This window comes from Sminthopsis crassicaudata, chromosome X, assembly GCF_048593235.1.
Source record: "Sminthopsis crassicaudata isolate SCR6 chromosome X, ASM4859323v1, whole genome shotgun sequence".
NCBI lineage: Eukaryota > Metazoa > Chordata > Mammalia > Dasyuromorphia > Dasyuridae > Sminthopsis > Sminthopsis crassicaudata.
This window is the reverse complement of record NC_133623.1, coordinates 87,290,159-87,307,848: the sequence shown is the minus strand read 5'-3', so window position 1 is coordinate 87,307,848 and position 17,690 is coordinate 87,290,159. Positions and strand designations below refer to the sequence as shown.

General features: G+C 47.6%; 3 long non-coding RNA genes across 12 annotated transcripts in view; 2 read left to right on the top strand and 1 right to left on the bottom strand.

The window, feature by feature from the left end:
* Positions 1-17,690, top strand: part of LOC141548956 (uncharacterized) — a 1,120,676-nt gene that overhangs the window by 19,991 nt on the left and 1,082,995 nt on the right. The window lies entirely within an intron of this gene.
* LOC141548957 (uncharacterized) overlaps positions 1-17,690 on the bottom strand; it is a 1,406,018-nt gene that overhangs the window by 630,223 nt on the left and 758,105 nt on the right. The window lies entirely within an intron of this gene.
* Positions 9,803-16,391, top strand: LOC141548965 (uncharacterized). The gene is made up of 2 exons (XR_012484203.1): positions 9,803-11,267; positions 11,700-16,391. It is a non-coding gene; the product is annotated as an uncharacterized LOC141548965 (long non-coding RNA).

The window sequence follows — 17,690 nt, the reverse complement described above, 5'->3', positions numbered from 1 at the left end:
AGATTGTAGCGAGCTGTCGTCTCCAGAAGCTGCTGGATCGCTCTCTGGGAAGAGATCTGCTGTGTCTACTCAAATCTTTCAGACAGATTCTTCTTCCTGTAGTGAACTGTTGTCTCCAGGTAGTTGCTGTTAACTCTTGTCCAGAGAAGTGACTTCCCTTCCTGCAGAGAGCCGACTTCCCTTCCTGCAGAGAGCTGCGTCAAGCCAGATGTAGTGCAGAGTCTTTTCCTCTTTAACTCTTGTCCTTCTCCAGTCCAATCTGGTCTCTGGGCCCAATGTTGTCTCTTTTATCCTCCCAGAGAATGGGCGTGAGATAATGCAAGGGCTTCTGGGAAGAACCACTTCAGCCAATGAGCTTGCTCCTTCTAGCAAGTCAACCTGAGTTCTCACCTTGTAATTGTCCAGACAACCTGAATTCTCACCTTGTCACTATCCAGACAACCTGAGTTCTTACCTAGTAATCCTTACAGCCGTTAAGCTCATGGAGCAGAGTCTTGCTGCCATGGGAATTGAGGCGCTGTGACGGTGCAAGGGAACCGAGGTCCTTGTGGAAGCCCCCGCCTGACCTGGAACTTGGACAGAAGACTGGCAGCTGCCTTTCCTGAAGAGCCAGGTCAGAGGTCGGGCTCCTGCTCTGGCAGGGCAGGTCCCCCCCCACTTGTTGGAGGAAGCCTCTGTCCCGTCCTACAGAATGTGTGGCCCAGAAGCTGGCCCGAGGGAACCAGCGAGGCATTTAGGAGAGTCACCCGCAGGAGGAACTGAGAATGAAGGGAGAGTGACCTCGGCTGTGATTGAGGGATCCAAGGGGGGCCCATGTTGCCGCTTGTGCCCAGGACACAGAGTGGCCCCGATTGGGAGAGACTCCCCAGTGTAGGGGAGCTTGTAGGTGAGGCTTCTCTGTGCCGGGCCCTAAAACCTGCGCCTGAGCTGTACAGATTTGTGGGTGAGGCTGGTCCTCTCCCCCACAGCCAGATGCAGTGCTTGGGACTCGGGGGGTGCCACGAGAATGGGGCAGAAGTCATGGACCCGAGCTGCCCCCTTTCCATAAGCTGCTTCTCGGGGACGCACATTGGGACTGGGGGGCTCTCAGCCCAGAGGGGAGCAGGGTTTGGGGGACACGCTGTCCACGACCAGTGAAAGCCATCCTTCCCATGGGGGTCCACATCCAGGCTTCTAATGGGCACCTGAGGCTGCAGCGTCAAGGGGCCGGACCCTGAGGGAGGAGCCCAACAGCCATTTCAACTGTATTGAAAAGCATTGTATGGTAGGGGGATGGGAGGGTTGTGTGTGTGGGGGGGGGAACCGTTTAGGTCTGCTGACAGAGTGCAGGGATTACAGAAGGAGAAACATTTAAATAAGAAGAGGCCAGAAACCATTGTAATGGCAGGAAAGAAAAGGCTTCCTTCAGACAGTAAACAGCTGCCAGTTCTTAGCCGCCCTTTGCATGAGGGGTCTGCACCTGCTGTCTGCTGCTGCTCGCCCTTGGGTCTTTGAACAGCTGTCTGTCTGGGGTGTTTGACCCCTCGGGCTCCTTTGATGTTCTGGCTCAGGCCACGTGGAGGTTCTACCCCCCGAGTCCGCCCCTTTTGAGATGTGGCCGTGGATCCAGGTCTCCAGTCCCCGGAGCTCGGCTGGAGCAGGGGGGTCACTAGGAGTTCCAAAGGTAACTGCGTCCCGCCTCCAAGGAGCGTTTTCAGAGACGTTGATGGCGTGGCCGGTAGGCCGGGGAGGTGATGGGCTTGTCTTACATCTCACTTAGGCTCAGAGATGTGGAAGCAACTTTCAAGGTCAATTAGTCGGGGCTTCTCCTTTTATAGAGAAAAAACTGAAGCCCTGAGTGGTGAGGGGAGGTGTCTGAGGTCACACTTCCAGGGAGTGTGCACAGCTAGGACAGTAGGATATAAACCCACATTTTCCTGGCTCAGAATTCAGCAGTGTGTCTATGAGAATGTGCTGCCTCCTTAATTCCCATCTCACCCGTGTGCCCTCATCTTTCCATGTCTAGAAAAATGAGGGATACGTTTTAATATTAAAGGAAAAGTCATTTCCCAAACGATCCACTTTTACCTCAGGGACATTCAGCAGCTGCTTACTGGCCTGACTGGAATGTGTTGCTGAGATTCCTGTCTCCCTCCTACTCTCTCTGCCTTTAATGGGAGAAGTCCTTATCCCAGTCTTACCCATTTGCTGAAATGAGCTCTCAAGGATTCCCACTTCAGCTTAGGTTACAGGAGATCATCAGAGATAAATAAGGCCCCTTCAGCACCAAAGACCCTGGAAAGCTCTGCCAAGCTTGCTCTCTGGGAGACACTTACTCTAGTCACACTCACCGAGGCATCAGAGCGACCCCTTGGGGACGAGGCAGCACAACCACGGGCAGCTGCGGGTTCAGTGGATAGAGGGATGGACCCGGGACAGCAGGGATCATCTTCAGGAGTTCAAATCTGGCCTCAGACGCTATTTAACTGTCTGACCCTGGGCAAATCACTTAATACTTTGCTTCACTTCTTCAACAGTAAAATTAACTGGAGAAGGCAATGGCAAAGCACTCTGGGATCTTTGCTAGGAAAAGCCCAAATGGGGTCATAAAGAGTTGGACACAACTGACAAATGACCCAAGCATGCCCAGACCCATCCAGAGCCACACTGGTCCCCTGTCATCCCCACAAACAGTGGGATCTGTCACCATCATAGAAAAACAAGCAAAATAAAATAAAACAATAACAAAAAGTGTCCTAAGCCACCTGACCCGGCAGACCACTTCTCAGACAATGTCATTAATAATGTCATTCTTTCCTTTCTTGCTATGTTAACAGAATAGTGAGCGGCATGGCCCCAAATGCCATTTTGTCTCCTTTTCCCAATCTGAAAATACTTAACAGTGAATTGGTAAAGGGCTGGTCCCAAATTCATCACGAAATTTTTACATTTCAATTGTGAGTCATTTATGAGAGGACTGATGTCATCAATCTAGGTTTGATCCAGGCCTCTTTCTTCTCTACCAAAACAGCAGTTAATTTGCCCCCAAAGTAGCAAAGCTGAGGAAGCTAGGTCGATAGAGTACCATCCCTGAAGTCAGGAGGACCAGAGTTCAAATCTGCCCTCAGACACTTAACACTTCCTAGCTGTGTGACCCCGGGCAAGTCACTTAACCCCAGCCTCAGCAAAAAAAAAAAAAAAAAAAAAAAGTGACAAAGTGACAAAGCTGTTCCTGCAGCCCAAAGATTTTCTAAGTCTCTAACTCTGAGCTCTGTAACTCACTACCCCACCCACCCCACCCCCACCATCTCAGGTGAGAATCTTGTCTCATATTTTACTGAACATATGGAGGTCATTCCCTGAGAGCTCCTTCTCCCCTCCTCTTCCTCTCACAACACTCAGGTGCCTTTTGCCAATGTCTCCTCCTCCATCCCTGTCTCACACATAGAGATGTCCTTACTGCTTCTCTTCTTCCAACCTTGGGAGGGGTCATGGGCTAGAACAATATCCTGCCTTGATCTTTTGTTGTCTCACCAGGTAAGAATTTGATTTGAGCCATGAATTTAAAAGGGAATTGTGAGAGAACTTGGTTTAGTGTTTGCTATACTGTGCCATGTTGGTAATAATTTATTGAATTTCCCTGCTGATCATTTGAGCAATCAGGAAATACAGGAATCAACAAAGGGAAATGCACAATTTCCTTTGAGTTGGAGCATTTTCACTGGCTGTACCTGATGTGGGTTGTGGTCCCTTTAAGATTCCTTTCTGATTCCCAACCCCTCCCAGCTGGAGAAGCTAGGAGCTTTGATTCACAAATCCTGGTGGAAAGCACCCATTTGAATTCCAGTGGGGGATATCTGGCTCTCCCAGCCCCTATGGGATCTGAGCCAAGTTGGGCTGTCCCAGGCCCCCTTCTAATGAGCTGCTCAGGTTTGCCAACTGTTACACCCCTATGAACTACTCTAACCTGGTAACTCCCCTTAGAGCTACTCTTAATGCCTGTCCGTCGATGGCACGGCTAGGCCACGCTTACCCCTCTCCCAGCACCAACCCGGATCCTATAGAGACAGACCACCAGGGGGCAGGGATGAAGTGAAAGAGAACTTTATTCTGAGACAGCACATATTTCTACCCCACTGATGATATGGGAGAAGGGGGAGGTCCTCTAGGAACCTGGCATAATGGGATTGGCCCAAGAAGAAGGAGGGAGGCGTGCTAGGCTTTGAGAGCATTAAGGAGTGAGGCATGGTACCTGGAATCAGACACCACCTCTTGGGACTGTGCCCCACCTCCAAGTAGGACTTGCCTGCCCCTCCTAACCTCTCATCCCTCAGGTCCTGCCACATGCCTTGAACTGCATTCCTTACTTCTAGAGGTTTTTAACCCTTACATCTCCCCCTTTTTTATTAATAAGGCCAAATGTTCTCATGTTGACAAATCAGAAGCTCTTCCTTAAGCACCTCTAAAGAATTGTTTTAAGAATACATATAAAGCATCCTAGCAAAGTAGCCAAAAGCAAAAGAAGCAACAATACAAAAATGGCTCCATAGAGCCCATGGGATACAATAGAAGGGGATGGGAAGGGAAGTAGGTTGGATCCAATCACTAAGTTGGTCTGGCAAGGGTAATCATCTCTCTGCTATGGCGCTGTTTTGGGCATCTCCTGGGTCATCTCCTTCTCTTCTTCTTCAGCCCTTGTCTTAAAAGGGGTAACTCTCCTTGTCCTTTTTTCTGTTTTCCAGCGGCCTTCCCCATCAGAATCTGCAATCAAAAATATCCCGGCCCTCTCCAAAGTAATAATGATGGACCTTGCCAAGGTCCTTGCTCGTCCTTCCAAAGGACCTTTTGAATATTCTCTAGTGCTTGAAGCACAGTTTTCATGGAGCTTAGTTTTCTGTCCTGTCTATAAGATTGTGCCAAATGTATCATTCCTGGAGAGAGGCCGATATCCCTATCCAGGCACAAAAAATTGTAAGTATATAAAGTCTTATCCATGTCCACCTGTGTGGGCCATCTAGGGTTCTGTTACTTACTCCCCCTTTCCATTTAACAAGGGTGGCCTTCAGAATATGATGGGCCTGTTCCACCAGGGCCTGACCCTGTGGATTATAGGAAATCCCTGTAACATGCTTAATGGTGTGAGAAATGTGGTGAGAAAGGTGGCCATCTGCTTAGAGGTTTGAGCTGGCCCATTGTTGGTCTTTATGCAGCTGGAGATCTGCCTGCCGCCAATCCCTATTCTTCCATCCCCCAAGACACACACCCACCAACCTAAGGAATCCCAGAAATTCCTGCACTTTCTTGTCTAGACATCTATGAGGTAAGTCTCCCCCTCCTCTGGCCACTGCCCTTCCTGTCAATCTGCATCCACCCTTTATATTCTCTTCTGTTCCTTCTTCAACTTTTTCCTGAATTTCCCTCACCACTGTGGAGTTTGTGTACAGGGGTATACCTGTGTGTGCGCCCTCCTGCCCGGGGTTTTCAGCCTGCCCTGATCTCTATCTTTGCAAGGCACCTTTAGGAGGTCCTTCAGTGGGGTGGAGGCAACAGGAAGAGCCTTTGTGGACACTGCCTCCTTCCTTTCTTCAAGTGTGTGATTCCATTCTTTTTTCTTCCCATCCTTAGATTGGCCTTGGTGAAGAGGAAACCCCAAAACTGAAAAATCCTTAAAGGAGAAAACCTCCTTGGACTCTGCCTCAGGGAGGGAACTCCACCCCAAGCACCAACAGTTTCATCTTTGTTATCTGGGTGGGGAAACCCATTGAATTCAATTCAAATTCTAACCCTGGCTGAAACCCAGTCAGGAGCCAATCTGGGGCTGCAACCACAGCCCCCTTCAGCTTGTAGCCAAAGGCCCCCCCCCATTATAAAAGAGCCAGACTGGAGCCCTCTCTTTGCAGAGGTTCCAAACATGGCAGCCTTATGCCTGGCACGCCAAAGGATCTCTGTCCACTGGAACCCTGGTTCCGGTGCCCTTTCGTCTCTACTTTCGCCTTTTCCAAACCCCAGAATAAACCTTTTATCAATCTAGGTTTTCGGGTCTGTAAATTCCTTTACAGGAATGCAAAGGGGTTGCAGGGGAGCTCTACTTGACTCCCTGTACCCCAAACCTGCCACTAGACCTCAATTAACCCTAATTTCATTTAGGTACCCCAATTCTAGACCTCATCATTGGGACAGGGGAGAAAGGGGACAGTCCAGGAATTCTATCCTCTCCTTCACATCAGTTCTTTTGTTCAGTGTGCTTTCATGTAATACTATGTTTAGTTAATTTTTTCCCGCTGCTTTCAATAAGTACGTGGTGTGGTGAATGAGTGTTTCCATTTACCTTGTTTTGGAACAGATAGATGGGATTACACCTGACTCTGGGGCTCTCTCTTTTAAAGACGGAAAGAAGAGAGTTGTTTTCATGTTCACTCATTAAGAGGGATCTGGAGCTTTTATCATAGGACTATCAATAACATGGATTCATTGCTTTGACTACTTCCTATTGGTTAACTTTGACTTATTGAAAAAATGGATCTTAATGAATTTGATTTTATTATTTTTTTCTAGTTCTATAAAATGAATCTTTAATAGTTTAATTGTTGTGACCCTGGACAAGTAAATTACAGTAGCTAGAATTGTCATTTCTCTTGACTAAGACCACTGACAAACAATTAAGCATTTTCCTGGGCTTTAGGTCTCTCTTCATTTGGAAAAAGAGTGTTTTCTCATTGTTTTGAGGTAGTCACTGGGTTGGACTTGTCCAGGAACCTTCCAAATATTTTCTATTTTTCGCAGGTTTTTTTTTTCTTTTCTCCTAAATGGAACTTCTCTTTCTATCTCTTCCTGCTTGGTCTTGTTGGTAGAACACAGAAAATCTGATGATTTACATGGGTTTATTTTGTGTACTGCAACCCTGTTAAAGTTGTGAATCCCACCCCCAGTTTTGGGGTTTCCTTATTTGTTTTGATACTCTGGGGTGCTTTAAGTAAATCATAGGACCATCTATGAATAGGGATAGTTAATCTCCTCTTTGCCTACTGTTTTCTAACCATTTCCCTTTCTTAGGTGCTCCAATTCACTATTGATCAGAGAAATGCAAATAAAGACAACCCTGAGATACTACTACATGCCTCTCAGACTGGCTAAGATGACAGGAAAAGATAATGACGAGTGTTGGAGGGGATTTGGGAAAACTGGGACACTGATGCATTGTTGGTCGATTAGTGAACTGATCTAACTATGCTGCAGAACAATTTGAAATTTTGCCCAAAGGGTTATAAAACTGGACATACCCTTTGATCCAGCAGTGCTTCCACTGGGCCTATATCCCAAAGAGAGCTTAAAGGAAAGAAAGGGAGCCACATGTGCAAAAATGTTTGTGGCAGCCCTTTTGGAAACTGAATGGATGCCCATCAGTTGGAGAATGGCTGAATATACTGTGGTATATGAATGTAATGGAATATTATTGTTCAGTAAGAAATGACCAGCAGGATGATTTCAGAGAGGCTGGGAGAGACTTACATGGACCGATGCTGAGTGAAATGAGCAGAACCAGGAGACCATTATACCCTTCAACAACGATACTGTATGAGGATGGAAGTGGATATCTTTGACAAAGACAAGATCTAGTTCAGTTTCAATTGATCAATGATGGACAGAATCAGCCACACCCACAGAAGGACCACTGGGAAATGAATGTGGACTACTTGGATTTTTGTATTTCTCCCCAGGTTATTTTTATCTTCTGAATCCAATTCTTCTTGTGCAACAAGGGAACTGTACAGTTTTGCATAGATATAATGTATCTGGCATATATTACAACATATTTAACATGTATAAGGCTGCCTGCCATGTAGGGGAGGGGGTGGAGGGAGGGAAGGGAAAAGTCGGAACAGAAGCCAGTGCAAGGGACAGTGTTGTAAAAAATTACCCAGGCATATGTTCCGTCAATAAAAAGGTATAATAAAAAGACTACTCTGCCATTTGGTGCATATTAGTTTAGTATGGCCACTACATTGTTTTTTTATGATAGATTTAAGCAAAAATGTAGTTTGCTTGCTATCTCTTTGAAGTAGATCTGTTTTTGCTTTTGTTTTATCTGAGATCCTGATTGCTACTGGTTTGTGTCTTGCTCTTCCTTGGTCCCACTGGACTTTTTACCCAATTTTTAATTGCTCATTTCCCCAGCTTATTCGTTTGATTTTATATTTATATTAAAGCTGGTCTGTGTTTCCAACATGGGAGCACTTTGGGAAATGCAGTCTCCAACACATCAGCCATTCTGACACTGCTCTTCTCCCAGCTAGTTCTGCATGTCCATGGTTGCAGGGGATTGATTGAGGAAGACATGTGGTCCCTGCTTTACTGCTCTGGGCTGCTGGCTGTTCCCAGGAAGAAGCCCTGATCTCTGAGACTGCAGATAGTGCAGCTGCTCAGGGTCCCCGCTACCTCACCAGAGGCAGTTCTGGTCCTGAGGGTCCCTGAACCTTTGTGACCAAAAGTGGTCCTTGATTACTTAATTAACTTGGAAGACATGTCAGTGCCTCCATCATTTGCATTTTGATATTTTGTTGGAGATTTTTATTCATTTTTATTGACTGAGTATTCTAGAGCTGACTGGTGGTTTGGGAAGGAAATGGATGAAGTCACCTGGCAGAGAAGTCTGAGCCGCAAAGAGGCTTCCTCCTGTCCAGGCTCTGGGAGGTTTGTGTTACACAGAATTCAGTGCCCAGGATGCACAAAGAGGAGGACAGATGCGCATGCGCACCTGGGTGGCCCTCTGTCCCTTCCCACCGGTTCTGATCTCCTGTCTCCTCAGGCCTGGACAAAAGAGCCGATGCCGCCCTTCCCCCAGACCCCCTGCCCTGTCCCCCTCCTCCCGCTCCCCCCCCCCCCCCCCGTTCTGCTTCTGCTCTGGGGGCTCTCAGGAATCCAAGTCCCGTCCAAGGCCTGGGCTTCGCAGCTGCTGCCGAGCTTTTGTGCTCTTCCTTTCAGGGGAGCCCGGGCCCCCTCCTTGACCTCCGCCTCCTGTTCTCCCCCAATCAGTTTCGGTAAAAGAGCCGCCCCCCCCTCCCCAAGCCGCGCTCAGCGGCCGTCCCGCTCCCAGCCCCGCAGCCCGGCCCGGGACCCAGGACCCTGGTCAGCGCCGGGCCCTCCGGGGGGGAGAGGCACTGCGGCCCCCCCCTAGCGGGGCTGGGTGAGGAGGGCCCAGAGGAATGACAAGGGGGGGGCTCCCAAGTGCTCCGGGCTAATGTCCCAGCGCCCCCTCCCCTCTCCTGAACCCCGCTCTCTCCCCCTCCCCCCGATCTGGGAGGAGCCTAGCTCCCCGCAGGTGACGTCACAGGGCCGCCCCTTCCCACCCTCTGTTCAGTGCCAGTCTCCTTTGTCTGGAGGTGAGGATGTGCCGGGGCCGGGGCGGCGGGGGGTCTGTGCGCCCCTCACTCAGGCCCTGCCTCTCCGCCTCACAGCGACCCCTCCGTCCCCCGTCTTACCCTCGTCCTCCGGACGGACCGAGCCGAGGGTCCTGAGCGCCTAAGCCGCAGTGAGTGAGGGGGGCCCCTCCCTGCTCCCGCCGCAGCCCCTCCCTTTGTCCTCGTCCCATCCCAGCCCTTCCCTGAAGCCCCCTCCTCCGCGCCCGGCTTTCCTTCCTGCCCGGTAGGTGTGGGGGAGGGCGGCTACAAGGCCCGGGAGCATCCGCACCTTTGTCTGGGGGGGGGGGGGGGGGCGTGAATGTGGCTGAGATCCTGGGCGTGGCCGCGTCTGTGTCCCTGAGGGGAGGTGGGGGGGGGGCGGGAGCGTGCCCCCGTGTGCCTGCACCTGCCGGGTGCCTCGGGCCGGCTCCGGGCTCAGTCTGGGAGGCTGCGGGTCGGGACCGGGGGGGGGGGGCGGCGGAGGCCGGCCGCGAGCCCCCTCTGGGGACCCTCCCTCTCTCCGGTCTCCGATGGGCGCTTCCACCTCTTGTTCCCAGTCCCTGCAGGCCCAGGCCTGGCCGGAGGCTCGGAACTCGGACAACCCGGGGGATCGGGGCTTTCCGCTCCATCCTTTTGTCCTGTCTGACCTCGGGGATCAAAGGGCACGGAAAGGTTTGCGGCCGCAGGCAGAGCTTAACGTGCTAAAATCCAAGCTAAAATACGGAGTCCTCAGAAAAAGAGGGAGGGGTGATCTTATTCCTCAGGATCTCTCCCTTTATAGAATATTCGCCTTTAACATCTTTTCTCTTAAAAGGGCTTCTCTCTCAGTTTGGCATAAAGACGCTTGACATTTCGGGAAGAATTTCCCGTTCTTGGGATGCGGTCCCAGCACAGCCTCATCTCCAGACCCAGGAGACTTCCCAGAAGGAGGGGGCGGGAAGGGGCGGTCCTATGACGTCACCGCGGTGGGGCCGGTCTCCTCCCAGAGCCCCGGGGAAAGGGAGGAGAAAGTGGGAGCGCTCTTCCCCTCCCCCGCCCCGTATTTTCTCTTTTGTAGGGGGCCTTTTACTTCCAGGCCGCATTCATTGTTTTGTGCTGGGTCCGACTGGCTTGTGATGAGAGGGAGGTTTCCGTGGCGCTTGCCGTGGAACAAAGAGGTCCCTCAGCCTTTCCATTTAAACGATTTATCGGCTGAAAGAAGGGAATTGCTTCTATGCGGCCTTGTCCTGGGTGAGGGCTTTGGGAGCATCTTGTCAGAAGCCTGTGAGAGCCTGGGTTTCTTCCTCTGAACATATTCTCCCCTTCCCCTTTGACCTGGGGGAGAAGGATTCTTGATCCTGCAAGTGGGAATGCGTTTCTTCTCCATCTTGCATATGCAGCCCCCCGCAGAGATTTTTGCTACAAACGTCCTTTTCCTCAGGTAAGTGTTTTGCTTCCTCTTTTCTCTGCATTAGGACTTTGGGCAACTTTATAGAAGCAGAATGAACCTGTCACTGTCTGTGATTTTCTCTGTTCCTTGTTCTCTCGTAATCTCTTTCCCGATCCATAGAAGTGAACAGGAACTTCCTCTTTGCTCCTCTAATTTGCCGTAGATTCCCCTTTTACATAGGATTCATATACCCGTTTGTAATTTAAGGTGGCAGTTGGCGTGAGGTGTTCAGGAGGTATCACATTTCTGGCAAACTGCTTTTTCCTTATCCCGTTATTAAAAATGCAATAGTGTGTCCTCCTCGGTCCCACCTCCTGTTCGCTTTGCATTTCTTATACACTGTTATTTTATTTTATTTACTGATGTAGGTTGCACACATGATCTTACCCAAAGAGCAGTGTGGCCGTCTTCAAGAAATTCCTATTATTTCCTGGGTGCCTAGGAATTCTACAGGGCATGAGGTCAGAGGGAGTCATCTTCCTGAGGTGAAATCTGGTCTTAGCTACTTGCTAACTGTGGTACCCTCAGCAAGTCACTTAACCCTGTTACCTCACTTGCTCCTTTGGCAAATGAACTGCAGAAGGAAATGGCAAACCCTTCCAATAGCTTTGCCAAGCAACCGACAACTGCATCAAGGAAAAGCAGACAAGACCAAACATTTGGATTCAAAGTCTCTGATTTTTAGTAAAGTTTGAGATCTGTCCCTGATAAGCAGTAATCCTAAACCCTTCCTTTCCTCCTTCCCTCCATTCATTATGTCCTGCAGATACTGAGCTCTTTCACAAAAATAGTTATTGATGTTTAGTGTTTCCCTCATCACCAGGGTATCCCATGGATTCGGCCCTCTCCCCATGAGGGCCATGCCAGGCAACAAATCCCATTTTTTGTTTTAGGGAGGAGAAGAAAAGTGAGCTCAGCTGTTTCACACATTTGGGAAAAGGTATGCACGTGTGCAACACCTGTGGATCTCTCACCTCCAGAAAGAGGACAGGTGATGGTGTCTTCTCATGTATCCTTTTCAGTCTTTTGCATTTCCTTACAGGTACTTTCCAGTTTTGCTTTGTCATTCTTTCCATTTAAATTTATTTTGATTACAGGTATGTACGCATGTGTGTGTATTTATTTTTTTTAATTTTTGTTTTCTTGGCTTTGCCTAGGTCACTTTGCATCATTTCACAGAGATGTTTCTCTGCTTTTCTGTATTCAACACACTCCATTCCTTATAACAATATAGTAATGTCCCACAACATTCGTTTCCGTGCCTTCTCTGGCCATGCCCACTTGAGAGAGTCTACTTTGTTCCAGGTCACAGATGTCACCAAAAGTGCTGTTATAAGTTTTTTGCAGTATATGGGGACTGTTTAATTGGTGCCTTCTCGTTATGTAATGGATTATTTATTTTAAAGGCTTTGAATATTTTTGTTACTTTTTGCATGATTCCAAAATTACATCCCAGAATGGATGCTCTCCTCATTTGCTTACGGGATCTGCCTTTATGTCTAAATCACCTACCCATTTTGGTCTTACCTTGTTGTTTACATTGTGTTTTCATGCTTCTTTCTGGAAGAGGACCAATGGCATCTAGAAGCTCATGACTTGCAAGTGAATTGCATTTAGGGGAGGCAGAGCTGGGCAAGATCCCCAGCCTCACTCCAGAGTCAGCTGAGTGCAGAGGCAAGAGCTAGGTTAGGCAGACTGGCCATGGCCCCGTAGGCAGGGGGAGACCTTAGGCTGTTTAAGCTAGGGCCTTTCCCATGTCTCACTTGGGTCGAGGCAACAGTAATTTAGTGATTTAAGGCTATGTAAGAATTGAGGCAAAAGATGCTCTACTTTGCCTACTCAATGATAATAATAATAAAAATAATAATGTGGGGAGGGAAGAACCTCAGTGTTTTGACCAGAAGAAACAGCTGTGATTTACACTCTGTCTGAGCCATCAAAACCCACACAATGACCAAGTGAGGCTTAAGCTAGCATCTACTATTGGACACTCAGTGAAAGCCAGAGTGACTTGGGTTCAAGGATTTGTCAAGTAGCTCCTGCTGAATTCCAATGGGCTTTATCAAAGTCTCGTTTTTCTAAGCTCTGTGTCAAGAAATCATCAATGAACTAGAGGGAACAGAAGAGTTCAATATCGCAGTTTGTTTTGAAAATCTAAAATAAATAAGTGGCCAGGAGACCAAAATATCTACCCGCCAGACTCAAAGACATGCTGTGAGGTCGATGGGACCAAATTTCTATTCCTTTGGACAAACAAGTGGCACATGATGTAAGGGATTGAACTGTACCTAGTTTCTGAAATACTGTTTGTCAGTTTTCTCCAGAACTTTTTGTACATAGCAACTTATTTTCCAAAAAGATGGGATTTCTGTATTTCTCAAACAGTAGAGTATTATGGACATTTAACACTGTGTCTTCTATACCTAAATCATTCCCCTAAAACACTACTCCATTTTTTTCTTTTTTTACATATTTAAATAAATTAAATATAGAAAAAGAAAGACAAAAATGGAAAAACACTGTCGCATGCACAAAAGAATGCAAGAGGATTAAAATATGAAATAATAGATTTCCAGTTCAAGAAATCATATGTAATTAATAGTACACATTTATTCAGAACTGACCATCTATTATTTGCTTCTTCTTAGGTTCACTTTTGTTCTCTGCTGTGCACTCTTTACACTATTATTTTTTTGCTTTTTTTGCCCCACAGCGTCCCCCAAGATGGCTGCTGCTGATATATTTGTACATAAATACACGCATACATGTACATAGATACATAGACACATTTGTATAAGTATACAAATCCATGTACCCAGACATGTATAATCATGCTCATATATACATGTACATTTTTATGCGTCTATGTAAGATTGTACTATGCTTGTTTGTTCTGTTTCTCTGAAACTAGATAACATCATCCCTCATGAGTGCAGATCTTTTTACAATTTTTAAAAATCTATCACTTCGTCATTTCCTACATCATGACAATATTTTGTTTTATTATTTCTTGGTCTCTCATAACTTTACTGACTTCCCTTTGCCAAATTGTAACTGTGAAAGAGTCACTTTCTTCTTGAAAACTCTGGATCTCCTCTTCAATTTGGTTTACTTTCTTTCCATAAGCCTCTGGATTTGGTTGGATTCTTGTTATTTTTTTAGTTTTTCCTCAACCTCTCTCATTTAATTTTTAAAGTCTTCTCTGAGTTCTTCTACAAATTCTTTCTGGACAGTAGCTATTTACCATAACTCTTTGGGATAAGAAAAGCTTTTCCCCTTCAGTATCCCCCCCTCTATTGATAAATCCCAGTGTTTCCTCTTTCTGTAGTTGAATTCTTTCCTCTTTGCGTGATTTTTCCCTCTGAGGAAATTGGGGTTAAGTGACTCACCCAGGATCACAGAGCTAGGCAGTGTTAAGTGTCTGAGGCCACATTTGAACTCAGGTCCTCCTGACTTTAGGGCTGGTGCTCTAACCACTGTGTCCCCTGGCTGCCATGTTGCTCTTTTTTAAATAAGAAATTAATAGTGTCATCCCCTAGATCTGAGAGGGAGATGGTGCTTCGGCCTCTGGATCTTCTTTCAGTTTTCTTCTCTGACTTGGAACTCAAAACCCAAGAACTCCACCCTCCTGTAAGACGGCCAGCAGCTACCCTGTGCCTCTGCTTCTGCCCTCCCGGGGTGTGGGCTTTTTCCTTCTTTCCTAACAGCACAGCTGGGCCTGGCATTCCTTATCAGCAGATATTCCAGGACTTCCTTATCATTCTCCCTGGCCTCCAATCCCCAAGTGCTCCTAGGAAGTAACAGTCCCCTTGATTGGGCCTGAGGCCACCTGGAACCCAGGGCTCCCTGCTTCTTCCAGGGGATGTTTTAAGGGGATACTCCTCCAAAGGGGAGTCTTTCTTCTGGACTTCTCTGGTTGGCCTAGGAAACCCTTATTCTGCTGAAGTTTTATGCGTTTGTCACTTTTCTGCATTAGCTCAGAGGTTCAACTTTCTTTTGTTTCTGAATGTTCTGACCTACTTCCCACACTCTTCCTCAAGAGTGGTTTTCTTCAATGGATTTTGTTCCTCCTTTGCCGTCTGGCAAATCCTACTTTTTAAGGTTGTTTTCTCCATTGACATTTGGTACATGTCTGTCCGATTTTTGGTGCTTCTTTTTAAAAAATGTTAACTTTTCTTGTGAATCTCTCTCATTTCTCCTGCCCATTTTCCTTCTACTCCTGTTACATATTTTAAAAATGCTTTTGGAGCCCTTTCAGAAGGACTGAGACCAATTCATCCACACACCAATTTGAGGCTTCACATGTAGATGTTCTGGCATCATTATGATCCTCTGATGTTGTGTTTTGATCTTCCCTGACAGCACAGTAGCTTCCTACACTCAGGGGATAATTTTGGTGCAGGTTTCCAGACTATGTTGTAACACTGAAAGTTGAGCCCTGCTCTTGGGGTATACTGGGCACTGTCCCAAGTTTCTTAAATCGAGAGTAAGGGGCTTGGCCCCTGGCTTGTTGCTTGGAAGCCTGAGGACTGGCAACTTCCCTGCTGTATCTGGGCCTCTAGGCTGCCCAGGTGTGGCCATTAATCAGCTGATTCAAGAATCTCCATGTGGAACATGAGCCATTTCAGAGGGACCTTCCCCAGCTCCCCCATGACATAAAAACCCAACATCAAAGATGAAGCACCACAGATGCTCAACATTTGTCAAGTGATTGAATTTTATACCTGTGAATGGAGGTAAAATCTGGTTGCAATGAACACTAAAGGTAAGCCAGGAGTGTGTGTGTGTGTGTGTGTGTGTGTGTGTGTGTGTGTGTGTGTGTGTGTGTAAGGGAAAGAGAAAGACACAGAGATAGAGACAGAAACAGAGACAGAGAGAGAGAAAGAGAGAGAGAGAGACAGAGACAGAGAGAGAGAAAAAGACAGAGAGAGACACAGAGAGAGACACACAGAGAGAGAGACACAGAGAGACAGAGAGAGAGAGAGAGACAGAGACAGACAGAGACAGAGAGACAGAGACAGAGAGAGAGAGAGAGAGAGAGACAGAGAGACCGAGAGAGACAGAGAGACAGAGAGAGAGATTTGACTTGTTGGAGTCAGGGAAGGTGAGTTTAAAGCCTCATAGGTTTTAGGGACCCTGAAAAGATACCTTACAGCTTCATAAGCCAACCTGCTGCTCTGTGTCCACTGGTGAGAATCAGAAACAACTGAGTTCAAATCCTGCCTCCCATACTTACAATTTGTGTGACCCTTATCAAGTCTTTAAGACTCTCCCCGTGTTAGTGCCAGATTGGGCTCATTAATCTCAATGCTGAGAGGGTTTTCTGGGTCTCTTCTGTCTATATTTGAGAGGAAACCATCTTGGAAGGACACAGAGCAGCCAAGGAATGGCACAAATTGTAGTCCACCCCCATGGGAAGGTGCTGGACTCCCCAGAAAGAAGCAGCCCTCACCAGCATGGAATGTATAGCTCAGTTTCTCAGGATTACTGGGGCAAATTGTGTTGTAGAAGAAAACCTGCACTCGAGACCACCCCAGACTGTTAAAGGGGAGACGGACAGATCCCCACATATGCGTCGGGCCAGGTAAGCTATTTGCTGGGAGGGGGACACAAAAGGTTAAAAGCCAGAATGACTGGGGATCAAGAGCAAGTGTGACTCGGGGTTCCTTGGAACTGTTCTTCCTCTTTCCATTAAAGGTAGTTTGCATTCTCTGTGGAATTGCAGGGCCTGCTCACATTCCCTTGCAGCCCCCACACACTAAGACTAGGGACGGTCCTGTCTCAGACAGAACAACTGGCGTTTTTCCTCAGGGCAGGTGGTGAATTCAGAAAGGACTGAGACCCTGCAGAACTTCAGAGCCCTGGCAATGAGCTCTTTCTTTCTCCTTCCCTGGCTGCATGGCATCCTCCTCAACCATGGCTTCCCAGCAGTTTTCTGGGGCTTCCAGAGGGGGGTTCAGGGGTTAGAGCACTGGGCGGGGAGTCAGGAAGACCTCTGTTCACAGGCAGCCTCAGGCCCTTGGTGAGCATGTGGCCTTGGGCAAGGACAAGGCAGAGCGTCCAAGGCAAGCATTCTTTGCTCTGTCTGCCCCTTCAGTAAGAGTGACTCCCCAGGTGAAGGCGTCCCTGCTCTTAGAGTAGTCTGAGGCGCTAAGAGGTCAGACGGGGTGACCGTGGTCATGCCGCTGACGTGGGTCTAAAGCAAGATTTGAGCCTTCCTGACTTTGAACCTGGCCCTCTATCCTTAGCAATTAAGACACCGTTCAAGCCCCAACCATGACATGAAGCCTTTCTTGATTGAAAAGCTGCTGTAAGCCTTGCTCCCAGACTGCCTTGCATTTTGCATTTGTGTTTCTTCTCATGTACATTTACACATTTTCTGTCTTAGCAGAACCCAAGCTTGTCTTGTTAGGGACTGTGTCTGTAACAGTGTTTGCATCTCCAGAGCCTACGACCATGCTGTCCGTGGGCTTGTGCCTCGTCACTTAGCCCATCTGGCTTTGTATGTGCCGGCCACATTGGAGGAGTCAATCCATAGCTGAGTGAATGAATACATTAATGAGGTGGAGGTTTCAGCTAAGGTACTTATTAGTGATTACAGTGATTCATCATTTCATAGGCCCAGTTTATCCTTTCATTTGTCATAGCTAAACCATGTATTCTGTTACAGTTTAATTTACTATGTGCTATGAGGTATTGGTCTTCTATCAAAATTCTGCCAAACTGCTTTGCACTGAGGCATCGATTTTTTATACCAACTCTACCCAGTTCCCTCTTTCTGTAAGTGGATTGTTGGGCAAACCTTTAGTGGAGCAATTTTAGAGTAAAGTGAATTTACCCCCGGACTCGGCTTCAAGGGAGAAAGGGAGACAGGAAGGGAGTCG